Raw genomic sequence first — 12,644 nt, 5'->3', positions numbered from 1 at the left:
GGAGGGGCCATGAAGGCCTGGAGTTTATCGGATTTCCCTAACATCACCCAGCTGTGGGGCCACCTGGGTGGTTCGCCCGGGACCCTCCTCCCTTTAACACCCAGGGGCAGCCCCTGGAGACTACGTGGCCCAGCATGCACTGCTCCACGGCTCTGGGGACCAGCATCTCTGTTTAAATCCAGGCTGTGGCTTTCTCGTGCTGGACGCGACCCTGCCGTGTGGCTGCACTTGCAGAGTCAGGGGCTGCCACGCTACACCCAAGAAAAGCTCCTGTTGGTTCGCCACGCCTCTGTGTGTCCCCAGTAGGGTGACCAGATGTCCCAATTTTATAGGGACAGTCCCGGTTTTTGGGTCTTTTTCTTATATAGGCTCCTATTACCCCCCACCCCCATCCCGATTTTTCACACTTGCTGTCTGTTCACTCTAGTCCCCGGACGAGGCCGGGGATCGTGATTATTTGCAAGCCTGGCACGTGTGGCATGTTGCACATCGGCGTGAACGGTGCTCCTCCAGCCCCCGACTTGTTAAAGTTGGCAAGGGGTCGTTAACCGGCGGGGCCTCGGGCAGACGGGGGGGTGGGGTGTTTGATCCCCAGTTAGCAGTCACAGGAATGTACCTCCCACGGCGGCCCCCTGCCAGCCTCCACTGTTGATTTTGTTCCTGGACCAGTTTTATTTGACTTGTTTTTGGACTGAGCCTCTGGAAAAACCCAGGCTCCGGACGGTAGCTAAGTGCTGAAACTGGAGTGATTCCTTCATGGAAACAGAGTGCAGGAGGGAAGAACAATTTTGCCCAGATCCTCAGGGTCACGGACTTAGCTGGGCTCAAAGGCAATGGGGCAAAGAGCTGCTGATGCTTAGTTCAAAGGCGTCATGACTCCATTAACGGGCTAAGCTTGGCCAACAGGGTATCGCAGGGAAAAAGGCCTAACAGTGAGAGCTGGTAGCCTAGGCAATAATGCATCCGTGGAAACAGTGAAAAGCCCCATTGTTTGAGCGGCTGGCCAGAGCCCTGGAGCATTGACTGTCTTGAACATCCTGCGCGTTGGTGAAAGTTTGAACTGGTTTGTCAAGCAGCCGGAGTTCCCGGCTTCGCGTGGCCAGTCCGAGAAGCGACCTTCTGAGCTCAGTAGCCTGGCTTCCCGCAGGTCCTGAAGTCTGCCTGGAGACACAGGAGTTTTGGGGCCGCCCTGGGGCCTGATTGCTCTCGGCACTGGCTGCATTTCCATCGTCCTGGCAGGCTGGTGTGCAGTCGCAGCCTCGAGGCACCGTGACAGGAACAGCCCATCCTGCAGGGTACACGCTAAGAGCGGACCACAGCCCTGGGAGCGTGAGCTGGATCTTACTCCGCCTTGTGCATCCCCGAGGGAATGATCAGCGACGTCCCCCACGCGGCGGCAGCTGGCTCCCTGGTGACCATGCGGCAGGCAGGAATTAGAAGCTGGCTCTGCGGATCCCAGCTGGAGGGTGCGGTCCTGGCACTCAGGAAACAGCTTCTGCCTTGCACATTGATTGGCAGCGGCTGAGGAGCTGGAATCCCACCTTTGTTTTACAGTCGCTTTCCCGAAGCACTTAAGCCCAGCCAGAGGCTGAGCAGTGGCAGGGATGCACTGGGGAGGGACTGTCCAGTCCCTGCTTCTGGGGAAACGGCCCAACCTGGTCTAGCAGCTGATTGTGCTCAGATTGTTGAATGGGACTTTGTTTCCAGCCGGCAAAGAGCCGCTGTGTAGCATTTTGACAGAGAGGGGTGTGCAGCGAGGGGGGAGGGGGAGTCCCCTGGAGAAGGCATTAATCCATCTAACCATTCATGGCCAACAGAAACCTATTGAAGCATGAAATAATGCTCGCACAGAGGAGCTGATGTGGGCTTAGCTGGCTCACCCCGCGCGCTGCTGCGGGGGGAAAGGCCCTTCCCTGCAGCCGCTGCTCGACAAAACATCCTCGAGGCTCCCCTGGGCAGGAGCGGAGCAAGGTTTGCCATGAACATTCCTGCTTCCTTCGCAGCCCCGCTTGCTCCTTGCGTGAGGGTGTTGGCATCAGTGGTGCCCGCGGGCCTTGCTCGTGACAGCCCTGGAGAGGGGCATCCTCGGGGCAGCCAGTCGGGAAGCTGCAGCAGGGCGGGGTAAACTTCCTCTGCAGGCTGCTTCCCTGCTGGCTTGACACACCCCCTTACACACCTGTGGCAAGAGGGGATATCTCTGTGCCTGCAGGATCTGAGCTCCTCCTCATCTTCAATGGCTTTACCCTGCCAGCTCCCAGCAGTGCTGCTCTCCTTATTTTGCAGGTGGGAAACTGAGGCATGGAGAGACCAAGGGACTCAACCAAGGTCACCCTGGGAGTCTGTGGCGGAGCTGGGGGTTGTATCCAGGGCTCCTGTGGCCCCCAGGCTAGTGTTGTCACCACTGGGCCTCTCCTTGCAATAGGAGGGGCTAGGAAGGGCTGCAGGGATGGCGAGGGGAGCTTCTGGGGGAAGGGCTGTGACCAGGAGCACTAGCAGAGGAAGCCTTGGGGTGCAGAAGGAAAGGCAGTGTGGTCTAGTGGCTAGCGCACCTGAGTAAGATTCAGGAAACCTGACTTCAAGTCCCAGCACTGGCCTACGGTGTGGCCTTGGGCAAATCCCTGCGTCTCTCAATGCCTCAGTTTCCCCTCTCATCTTCCCCCTGTGTCTATTGATCTTCTAAGTGCATTGGGGCAGGGGCTCTCTCTCACCATGGGGATGTACAGCGCCGTGCGCAGCGGGGCCCTGCTCTCGGCTGGCTGCTCCTCTAATACAGTTAATTAATAAGGGCCAGATGAGATCCTGGACAGCATAAGGGCTGACTACAGAGGGGGCATGGGGATAAAGGAGAAAACAAGGTGCTGGTGCCCCGGGGTACAAGACATTCTTCCACAGACCCAAGTGCCCCCTTGTCCTGGGCAGGGATGTCTCCTGGTTCTCGGCCGTTCAGGATGTTGCTTGGGAGGCCGTGCGGCCCCAGACGGGGAGATCGGGAGGGTGGCGGGAAGAAAGGGATCTCCTTGGATCAGAGCTGTCACCTGGAGCTTTGCTCTGTCTCCTGGGGCTCTCTCTCTCTCACTGCGCGGGAGGCTTCTCTTTCTACCCCGCTGGTAAATCATTTGCCGCGCACACCCGGCTTGGGCTTGAAGCAATGGAGAAGAGCGAAATGCAGCCATGGAAGTGAAAGTGCATTAGTGAGCGAGCCGACTAGGCCAGGGGCTCTCAGACTTTTGGACTGGGGACCCCTTTCACACAGCGAGCCTCTGAGTGCGACCCCCCCTTATACACGAAAAACACTTGTGTATCTATTTAACACCATTATCACTGCAGGAGGCAAAGCGGGGTTTGGGGTGGAGCTGGCAGCTCACGACCCCCCATGTAATAACCTTGCATCCCCCGGAGGGATCCTGACCCCCAGGTTGAGAACCCCTGGACTAGGCTGGCCAGATGCCCTGATATTCGGGGCTGTGTCTTATATAGGCAACTGCGCCCTGCCTCCCCTGGAGAGCAAGTGTCCTGATTTGTCACACTTGCTGTCTGGTCCCTGAAGACGGACAGATCTGGTTTAATACCGGGGGCTTTGCTGCAGCCCGGCCCTGACTCTCCACACGGAGGTACACAGCACTGGGCTGTACTGACCGCGTCTGCCCTACAGGGGCATCCATGCAGGATTGGGGGGCCCAGGTAGGGTGACCAGATGTCCCAATTTTATAGGGACAGTCCCAATTTTGGGGTCTTTTTCTTATATAGGCTCTTATTACCCCCCACCCCCATCCCGATTTTTCACATTTGCTGTCTGGTCACCCTAGGCCCGGGATCGCTGGACCCGGGGTGCTCGGGGGGGGGGCGGGCGTTTTTTACCATGGGTGTAGTAGCATGGGGCAGGCGCAGAGCAGCGGGGATAAGGGAATCAGCTCCCCCCCAATGCAGTGCAGCCCCTGCTACCGGCGCCAGCCTCCTTCAGGTGGGGGGGCTGAGGTGGGTCTTAGCCCCTCCCATGCCATGGAGCCACACCCCCTGCCCCTTGGTCAGGCTGGAAGTCAGGTGCAGGAGCTGGGCGGTGGTAGAGCTTCCCAGGGAGCCCAGGTGGATGCTGTGGGGAGCCCCAGACCCTCCACCTGCCCTGGGCAGTGCACCCGGGGGGGGGGAGGGCAGGGACATGGGCTGGGGGCTGCTCTTGGGGGGGGGAGAAAAAGGAGCAGGGGGCAGGGCCACAGTTCCAGCACCGGTGGCCCCCCCACAACGTCTAAACAGGTTCCAGTGCTCGTGGGACCCTCGAATTGGCTGGGGCCCCTGGGCACGGGCTGTGTGTTAATCCGTCACTGCACCTGGGAGTGGCTACGGGTCCGATCCAGCTCCCACGGACTGATCCTCATTGACCCTAATTCCAGCATCCCATCCCACCCGGCCCTGGGCCCAGTAAAGCCAGTGACGGATTCTCTAGGCTGTACCTTGGCTGCTCCAAAGTCCTGGTCAGGATCCTGGCGGGGAGGCTCCCCAGGATGTTATACCCACACTGGGGATGAAATTCAGGGCTTGAGTGGGGCAGGGGCATTGTGCTGTGGGACCTGCAGATCGGGCTTAGGGCAATACGTTCCTTATTGCCTGGGCCTGGTGCTTTAAAAAGCCCTTTCTAGTTCCAGGATAAAAGCTGGAGTCAAGCCGCAGCCCCAAATAGACATCCTAGCGGCACACCCTGTCATTAGAGAAAGCGGGCGTTCCCGGCAGAGCCGCGGAGAAAGGAATGGCCCACGCCCGCCAGCCCCTCGCCAGTGCACGGATGCAGCCTGCGCCTCTCTGTGTCTGATTGCCTGACACCCTCTCCTCTCATAATTCCCCGCAAGGGGGAAAATTTCAAATCGATAAAAATAAAAAAATGCTTCACATTAAATAGCGATAGTATCCGTCGAAATGAGCCACGAATAAAAACCGAGTCCTCCCAGGCCTGTGTACAGAGCAGGTGACACCACACAAAGCTGTACATGGGGAAGGTCCCTCTGGGATCCCTAAAACGCTTTAGGATCTAACGAGACTCTGAGGTCTGCCTGGCCCCGGGTCTGAATGATTCACCCCGGTCCAGGTGACAGTGTCTCTGTGCTCTGTTACCCCGGTAACACATTTCTCAGAGAAGGATCTGGGGCCTAACCCTGCATCTCTGAAGCCAATAGCAGCTTCACCGGAGGCGTCGATGGGCTCAGGATTAGGTCCCTCACGAGTTTGATTCTGGTGCTGCAGTGACTGTGGAAGCAAATATGCTGCCCTGAGCAGTAGCATCTGCTTTGCTGAGCGGAGGAACGTTGGCTGAGCGTTTCCCGCTGCAGTGTTCAAAATGCGCCAGGGGGTCTTTACTTCTGACCCAGATAGTTCACCAGAGACAGGACAAGAGAGGTGGGGCTTTAACGTCTCACCTCAGCTTAGAACGCAGCCAGTCCAGCTGTGAGGCAGAGTCATCACTGCCTGCAAGCCAGACTCCAGCTGCGGGCTTGGACACTATGTCTTCTCCTCCGCGGCTGAGCCTGGACAGCCCGACCAGCACCAGACTTTCACAAAACCTGGACAGATCCCCTCCATGTTCTTCCCAGGACGTGGGAAGAAGCAAAAAGGAGAGAGGAGGAGTCCTTGTGACACCTTAGAGACTAACACATTTATTTGGGCACAAGCTTTCGTGGGCTAAAACTCACTTCATCGGATGCATGCAGTGGAAAATACAGTAGGAAGATCTATATACACAGAGAACATGAAAAAATGGGTGTTGCCATCCCAACTCTAACAAGACTAATCAATTAAGGTGGGCAATTATCAGCAGGAGAAAAAAAACTTTTGTCGTGATAATCAGGATGGCCCATTTCAAACATGGCGTGAGTAACATTAGTGGAAAAATTAGCATTCAGAAATAGTTTTTACTTTGTGTAATGACCCATTCACTCCCAGTCTATATTCAAGCCTAATTTAATGGTGTCCAGTTTGTAAATTAATTCCAATTTGGCAGTTTCTCGTTGGAGTCTGTTTTTGAAGTTTTTTTGTTGGAGAATTGCGACTTTTAGGTCTGTAATTGAGTGACCAGGGAGGTTGAAGTGTTCTGCGACTGATTTTTGAATGTTATAATTCTTGACGTCTGATTTGTGTCCATTTATTCTTTTGCGCAGAGACTGTCCGGTTTGGCCAGTGTACATGGCAGAGGGGCATTGCTGGCACATGATGGCATATATCACATGGGTAGATGTGCAGGTGAACGAGCCCCTGATGGTGTGGCTGGTGTGATTAGGTCCTATGATGGTGTCCCTTGAATAGATAAGTTCCTGGGTTAGTGTTTTTGTTGTGTGGTGTGTGGTTGTTGGTGAGTATTTGCTTCAGGTTGGGGGGCTGTCTGTAAGCAAGGACTGGTCTGTCTCCCAAGATCTGTGAGAGTGAGGGATCGTCCTTCAGGATAGGTTGTAGATCCTTGATGCGCTGGAGAGGTTTTAGTTGGGGGCTGAAGGTGATGGCTAGTGGCGTTCTGGTACTTTCTTTGTTGGGCCTGTCCTGGAGTAGGTGACTTCTGGGTACTCTTCTGGCTCTGAGAATCCATCCCCTGTTTTGCACAAGACCCAGCACATGCTAGGACAGATGCTCTGTGTAGATGGCCAGCCAAAGTGGATGTGCTCAGTAAAGCTGCCGGGAGAGTGAAAAACTATCAATTCCAGGCTCTTGGAGAGTTGGGAAACATACAGGGTTTCCATGGAGACGACACCATTCGATCACACCTGAAGTCTGGAGGAAGCTTGCGGTTCGATCCCTTGGCTGATGTTCCTTGGGTGTCTTAACGAAGAGAAAGCACCAAGATCCAGCCCCCACAATGGCCGGGGGGGAATATTTAAGCAGGCTCATGCTCAGCACTTTGCCTGGCCCGGGATCAGGCTAGAGAAGTGCCTGTGAGATGCCCTGAGCTGAACTTTCCCAGTGAGGAATGGGTGGTTGGTGCTAAGCGTCCCCAGAGGGCGAGGATCAGGGCTGCCCCATGCAAATGTGGGGTCATCTGAATGGAGTGTCACAGGTGCCATTCTTTGGGAAGTGAGCCTGGGAAATCGAAAGCTGGCTGGTAGCAGCTGGAACAGCTTCCAGAAGAATTTGCTGATGGGAAAGATTTTAGGAGAAATTAGCTCCAGAAAGGCCCAGAGAAATACAAGCCAAGAATCTCTGCGATCAAGCTCCAGCTGGGGTGTAGGACTTGCCATTCGACTGATCCAACTAATCTACTGTCCTGTCTATCACGATGGCCGATGCCAGATGCATGAGCTGTAACGTGCTCCAACCAGGGATGAGAATCAATGGCATGCGACCCACAGAACTAACCAATGAAGGGCAAGCTGCTAAATATTCTACACTGACCTGTTGGCCAAGGACGGTGCTCGGAGGGAACGGGCAAAGCAGGGTGGATGCTTCTGAGAATTTCATGGGCACGACAAAAAAGGCTCAGATTCATCGAATCGTGTGAATTATTTGCTGAGCTGCAGCAGCACGTACTGTAAAAGACGGCTGTAAAGGACAAGAGTTAGCAATAAGCAAGGCTGGAAATAACCGCTTCATTCCGAAAAAAGGAATTATTTATTATAATAATTAGCAGAGCCCCACATGCCCCACAGCACAATGGGACCAAATTCTGCAGCATTGTCCTTGTATTGCATAGAACCAATGAATGTTGCTATCGCCACGACGTGTCCTTTGTTCCCAGTCTCCTGCCAGCCCAAACACGCACCCAGCTAGAGCGCAGAGGTGAAAATACTCATTGGTGGAGCACGTGTTGAGTAGTTTTGACCATACCTATTTCTCAGGGTGGGTTTTTCACTGTACTCTCTGTGCCCCAGGGCTTCAGCTTCCGTGATGTTAGCCAGGGCACCCCGCTCAGAACCAACTGCACCCCGCACTCTGTGCCAGGGGCGCAGGCACTGGAACTCAATGATCTCCCTTAGCGGGGAAAGGGTAGAACAAGAGGCAGGCAGGTCCCAGAAGGGCAGGGTGGCAGGCAGAACAGAGAATGCTGGGCACCTAAATGCAGCAAAATGGGGGATTCCATCATCACGTTATGTAGCCATGGAATTTCAGCGTCTACGGAGCCCTGACTGAGGTGAATGGGGCATGTCACACCTCTCCGGGCTCTTGTGTCAGGCTCTCTGCAGACACAGGTAGATGGCACTGCATCGGGTCAATCTCAAAAACCGGAAGTGAGTGGTTCTGTGCAACCATGAGGGCAGGAAACAATTTTTTTTAAATGTCAGGTCAGCTTCTGGAACACAGTCCTGCTGTGAGGGGCTGAATTCTGCAGCAGAGTCCTCTGCCATGGACTCACGGAGCTACCGGTGGCTTCCTGTCCATGGAAGAGATACAGTGAAACCATCACCAGGGCAACTTTCCTTCATGCTACCCAGGTGCCTCAGCACAACCTCAGAGAGATCATCTCAATAGGAAAGATTGCATGGCCTCTCTCCCGAGACTGCCAATGAGAAGGGCCAGCTAGGGCCAGTTGAGCAGGCGGTTCCTGTTACACAGATGATAGTCCACTGCTAGTGTAGGGGCTAGATTTGAACTAACCCCATAGAGTGGAAGGCTCAGTCTCCTATTATCTATCCATCCATCCATCCATCGCCATTATGGTGGCCACTGATGCATCCCCAGATACTGGCCATTCATGGGCCCGCCTCCGCCTGTGTGCACCAGCCCCTGCCAGCCGGACCTCACATGCACAGGATGTGTGAGGCCATGCCAGTGGGGGCGGGGTAGCGCGCTGTTCAGAATGGCTGCATCCTCTGTCCTGTGCGGGATACTGGACCAAACCACATCTGGTTTTATGTCCATACTGGACATGGGACAAGCCTTGAAAACCAGGACTATCTGGCTTACAAATCGGACGTGGGCTGCATTATATGGCCTAATCCCCATATATCCTGACATCTATCATCCATCCTTACATATCTCTCTCTCCATCTATCCAGCCATCCATGTTCTTTTATGGCCGCCATCACCAGGCTATCTGGATGCCCTCCGGTCCCCAGCACCATCCAATCACCGCAGCTTCCTCATTCGAAGAAATGGGATGAAAACATTGAATTGGATTTCTTGGCAGCCTGGCAGCCCCCGGGTTGTCTCCTTGTCAGCAGGGGATGGGTTTCCAAACATGGTACCAGTGGGAGGCAACCCCATGAATTCGCTTCCTCGGGTCAGACCTCTCCAAGGATTCCTCTCCAGGGAACAGTGAGTGGTGTCTGCTAGGCCAGCCCAGCCTCGAGATTTATGAATTGCTGTTCAGTGGGAGATACCTCAGGCCTTAAACCACAATCATTCTCCGTGCAATCCCTCTGCCTGTCAATGGAGGAGGCTCTCAAGGGGCCGTCAATGTGGTCCGAGCACAGGAGAGGTAGCAGAGCCGGGCGAGAGAGACGTAGCCGGCTGGGAGAGCTAGGGTCAGAACCGGTGTGGGAAACAACTGAAGCAGGGCCTGTGTGTGCAATGCCCAGGCTACATTAACCAACATCTCCCCTTCACCTAGGTGCGTTCGAGAGAGAAGGGACGGGCCCAGCCCTGACATGCTCCTAATCCTTGCCCCCGGGCACACCCTTGGGATGGCGTTCTGGTGCCATGCAGCGCACGAGGGCTGGACCCTCGGCTTGCTGCCCTGTCCTGGTTAGTGGGACCCCATTAACTCGCCCGGCCATTTGGAAGGACTGAAGCATGGATCATGGATAGAGGCCCACAGGCTGCAGTGTTCGCAAGACACTAACCCAGGAGACGCTAGGGATGCTGGCAGGGTGTATTGGCTCTACTGGACAAAATAACCATGGCGCCAGAAAGAGGAAGGACAGGTGCACGTAACATAAGCGTCTTATGGTCTCACCCTGTTCCATCCTTTGTCCTCTTCTTATCTGCTCCGCTGCTGGTTTGTCGAGGGTAGAACTCACCCTGGTGTCAATAAATAATTAAGGTTGGTTGAAAAGTTTCCATCAAAACGGTTTGGTGATGGAAAAGTGGGGTTTTGATGAAATGAAATCGTTCATGAGCAGCGTCTGCGTCCTGCGGGAAATTGCAATTTTTCAGCAAAATCCTGAACACACAAAAATGAAATATTTTGACTGGAATATGCCGCCGTGGTGCCTCATGGGAGTTGTACTTCTGTTGCCTCATGTCCTCATTCTCAGAGGGCCAAGCTCCCCAGCGGGATTTTACATCCCGTGATGCACTGCGACCAGGGGATTAGAGGTCTGCTCAGACCTAATTTGTGGGCCCAACCCAGAGAGGGTCCGGTTGGGTTCAGGTCAGGGTGCAGGACTCTTATATGGGGTTCCCATCATGCACCACTTGCTCTCACCAAGATGGGAATCAGTGGTGCATCATGGGATATGTAGTCTGATGTGGTTGCCTGGCCTGTAGAGCAGAATGGGAGCATGCTGACTCTGGAGTGGAAGATGGCAGCTCTTTGACAGCACCCAGCAACACTACACAATGATGTGGGTCTGGAAAAAGATGACTGTATCCAGCAAGGCTAGGGGCCTGTGCTGCAAAGTTCAGATCTAGATCCAAACTCTCCCCAGGCACGGGGGTGCCTGAATTGGGCCAGTCTCCAGCATCCAGTAGAAAGTGCACAGGGGATTTTAGGAAGGAGATGCAGTTGCCAGGGCTATTTGAGTGAAATGCTGAGCTTGGTCTGCCGGGGTGTCATGAAACACATCCTGGGTTTCAAGTGAACCCCCAGAACCCAAAGCAAAACTCAGTCCCATGAGCTTTGCCTGCTTTCACTTGCAGCCGTCCGTCCGGATGTGTGTGACAGCAGCAGCTGGCTTTGGTCTGCGCACCTTAAGGACGAACAGCTCGGCCAAGTGGTCTGCTGCTGCCCTGTCTCTGCTGCAGGCGGGGGCTAGTTACATCCCCAGCTCCACAGCCCTGGGAACCAAACTCTGTGGGTTTCGCTGCAAGAGTCTCGCTGAGCTTTAAGAACCACCTCAGAGGGAATGTGCTCAAGACCCCTGGCTCCCCATTCCTGCTCCGGGGGGACATGCTGTGGGAGAGATTTGAAACCCAAGCGGTCAAGACCCCAGCAGTCTAACCCCTCCTCCAAATGACATCATCTCCAGCAGAACAGCGCCCCCTAGCACCATGCCAGATACACCAGGTCAGAGGGAGGCCTGCCCCGTACCGATTCATCACCTGCTTCTCGCATCACCTTGGGGGTGTTACGTAGGGGGGGTTATCTCCCAAATCCCTGCTTAGATCCCTGGGAGAGCTGAGGGGATTGGTACTGCCACCTCCCTGTGTTGATGCCACTGTGGCGCTTGCGATGTTGCTAACCTCTGGGATGCAGTCACGCACGGTCCCATAATAACCAGCCGCCGGCCCTGGCAACGCCCTGCGGGAAGGAGGGAAAAACCCGGCCATCAGCTCCTCTGCCAAAAAACCAGCCCCCGAATGGAAGGACTCTTGGAGGGTGCTGGTCGTGTGAGTGACATGAACGAGCAACTCCCTGGGGTGCCCATCGGGAGGGAGAGATCAGCCCTAGGCTCCCCACTCCTGCCTGCTGGGGGGCTTCGGGCCAGGCCCAGAAAGCAAAGCAAACAAACAGGCAGCCCAGGGCGTCTCCCCAGCCGTGTAATTAGAGCTTTGTCGTCTGGGTTTAAGTGCAGGCTCTGGCTGCGGCTCCAAGGTGGGGGCGAGGGGGGCTATTTCTGGGTGCGCCCCCCTGCCTGCTCCTGTCCAGCTGTTCTGAGCAAAGTGAGAGGCTGTCATGTCTGGCTCCCCCGTAGGCTCCACCTCCTGTCTCTCTCTCCCCTCGGGGCCCCATCTTGCTTCCCCCACCAGGAGCCTTCGTGATTCAGGCCTCTGGTCCTGGCAGGTGTTGGATCCTGCCTGGGGATGTGTTCCTGTCTGCCTCGCCCGTGGATGTGGATTATATAAACTCTGCCCTCTCTCCACCCCCAATAGCTTGGGAGAGGGTTCCTGGGCAGGGGGGTGCATGGTGCATCGGGATTAAAGACACCGGAAGGGTTAGTGATTTCTCTGAGCCATGGCAAGAAAATGGCATGTGATGGATGGAAGGCCACTGGCTGGGCAGGCTGGCTGGGTGCCGGAGCTCATGGAGATCATTCCCCTTTTATGCATTTATCAGTGAGGCCCAGAAAATCAGCTGCTGAGGTTGTCACCTGGGGGAATTATCTGAGATGCCATTTCCTCAGAGACTTCCCTGGACTGGCTCAAGAGGAAAGCCAGATGTTCCTGTCCTCCCCCCTGCTCTTTCATCTGCTACCAGACTTTTTCTGCACGGCTGCTGTGGGAACATCTCAAATTCTGCAGGCGCTCTGGGCGATGAGTTGCTCTAGGATGAGAGCGCAGCACTGCCCTGTGTATACACAGCACCAGATGGCCCCATTGTACAGATGGGGAAAGCTGAGGCACAGAGGGGGATGTGACTGGACCAGGACTTGAACCCAGAACTCATGATACCTAGTCCCCTGCTCTACCCACTAAACCATGCTGCTGCCCCGCTGCCTGGTGTTACATTTTAGGGGTGCTGTCTTCAAACCCCCCATTTGCCATTGCAGCCATCTGCGTTGCCAAACTGGGGGCCTCCCTGTCCCGTCTGACATTACAGCACCGGGTGGAGCTGCTCCAACACGCACAGCGTG

This window comes from Mauremys reevesii, linkage group 7 (genome assembly GCF_016161935.1).
Source record: "Mauremys reevesii isolate NIE-2019 linkage group 7, ASM1616193v1, whole genome shotgun sequence".
NCBI classification, from domain to species: Eukaryota; Metazoa; Chordata; order Testudines; family Geoemydidae; genus Mauremys; species Mauremys reevesii.
This window is presented reverse-complemented; position numbering follows the sequence as displayed.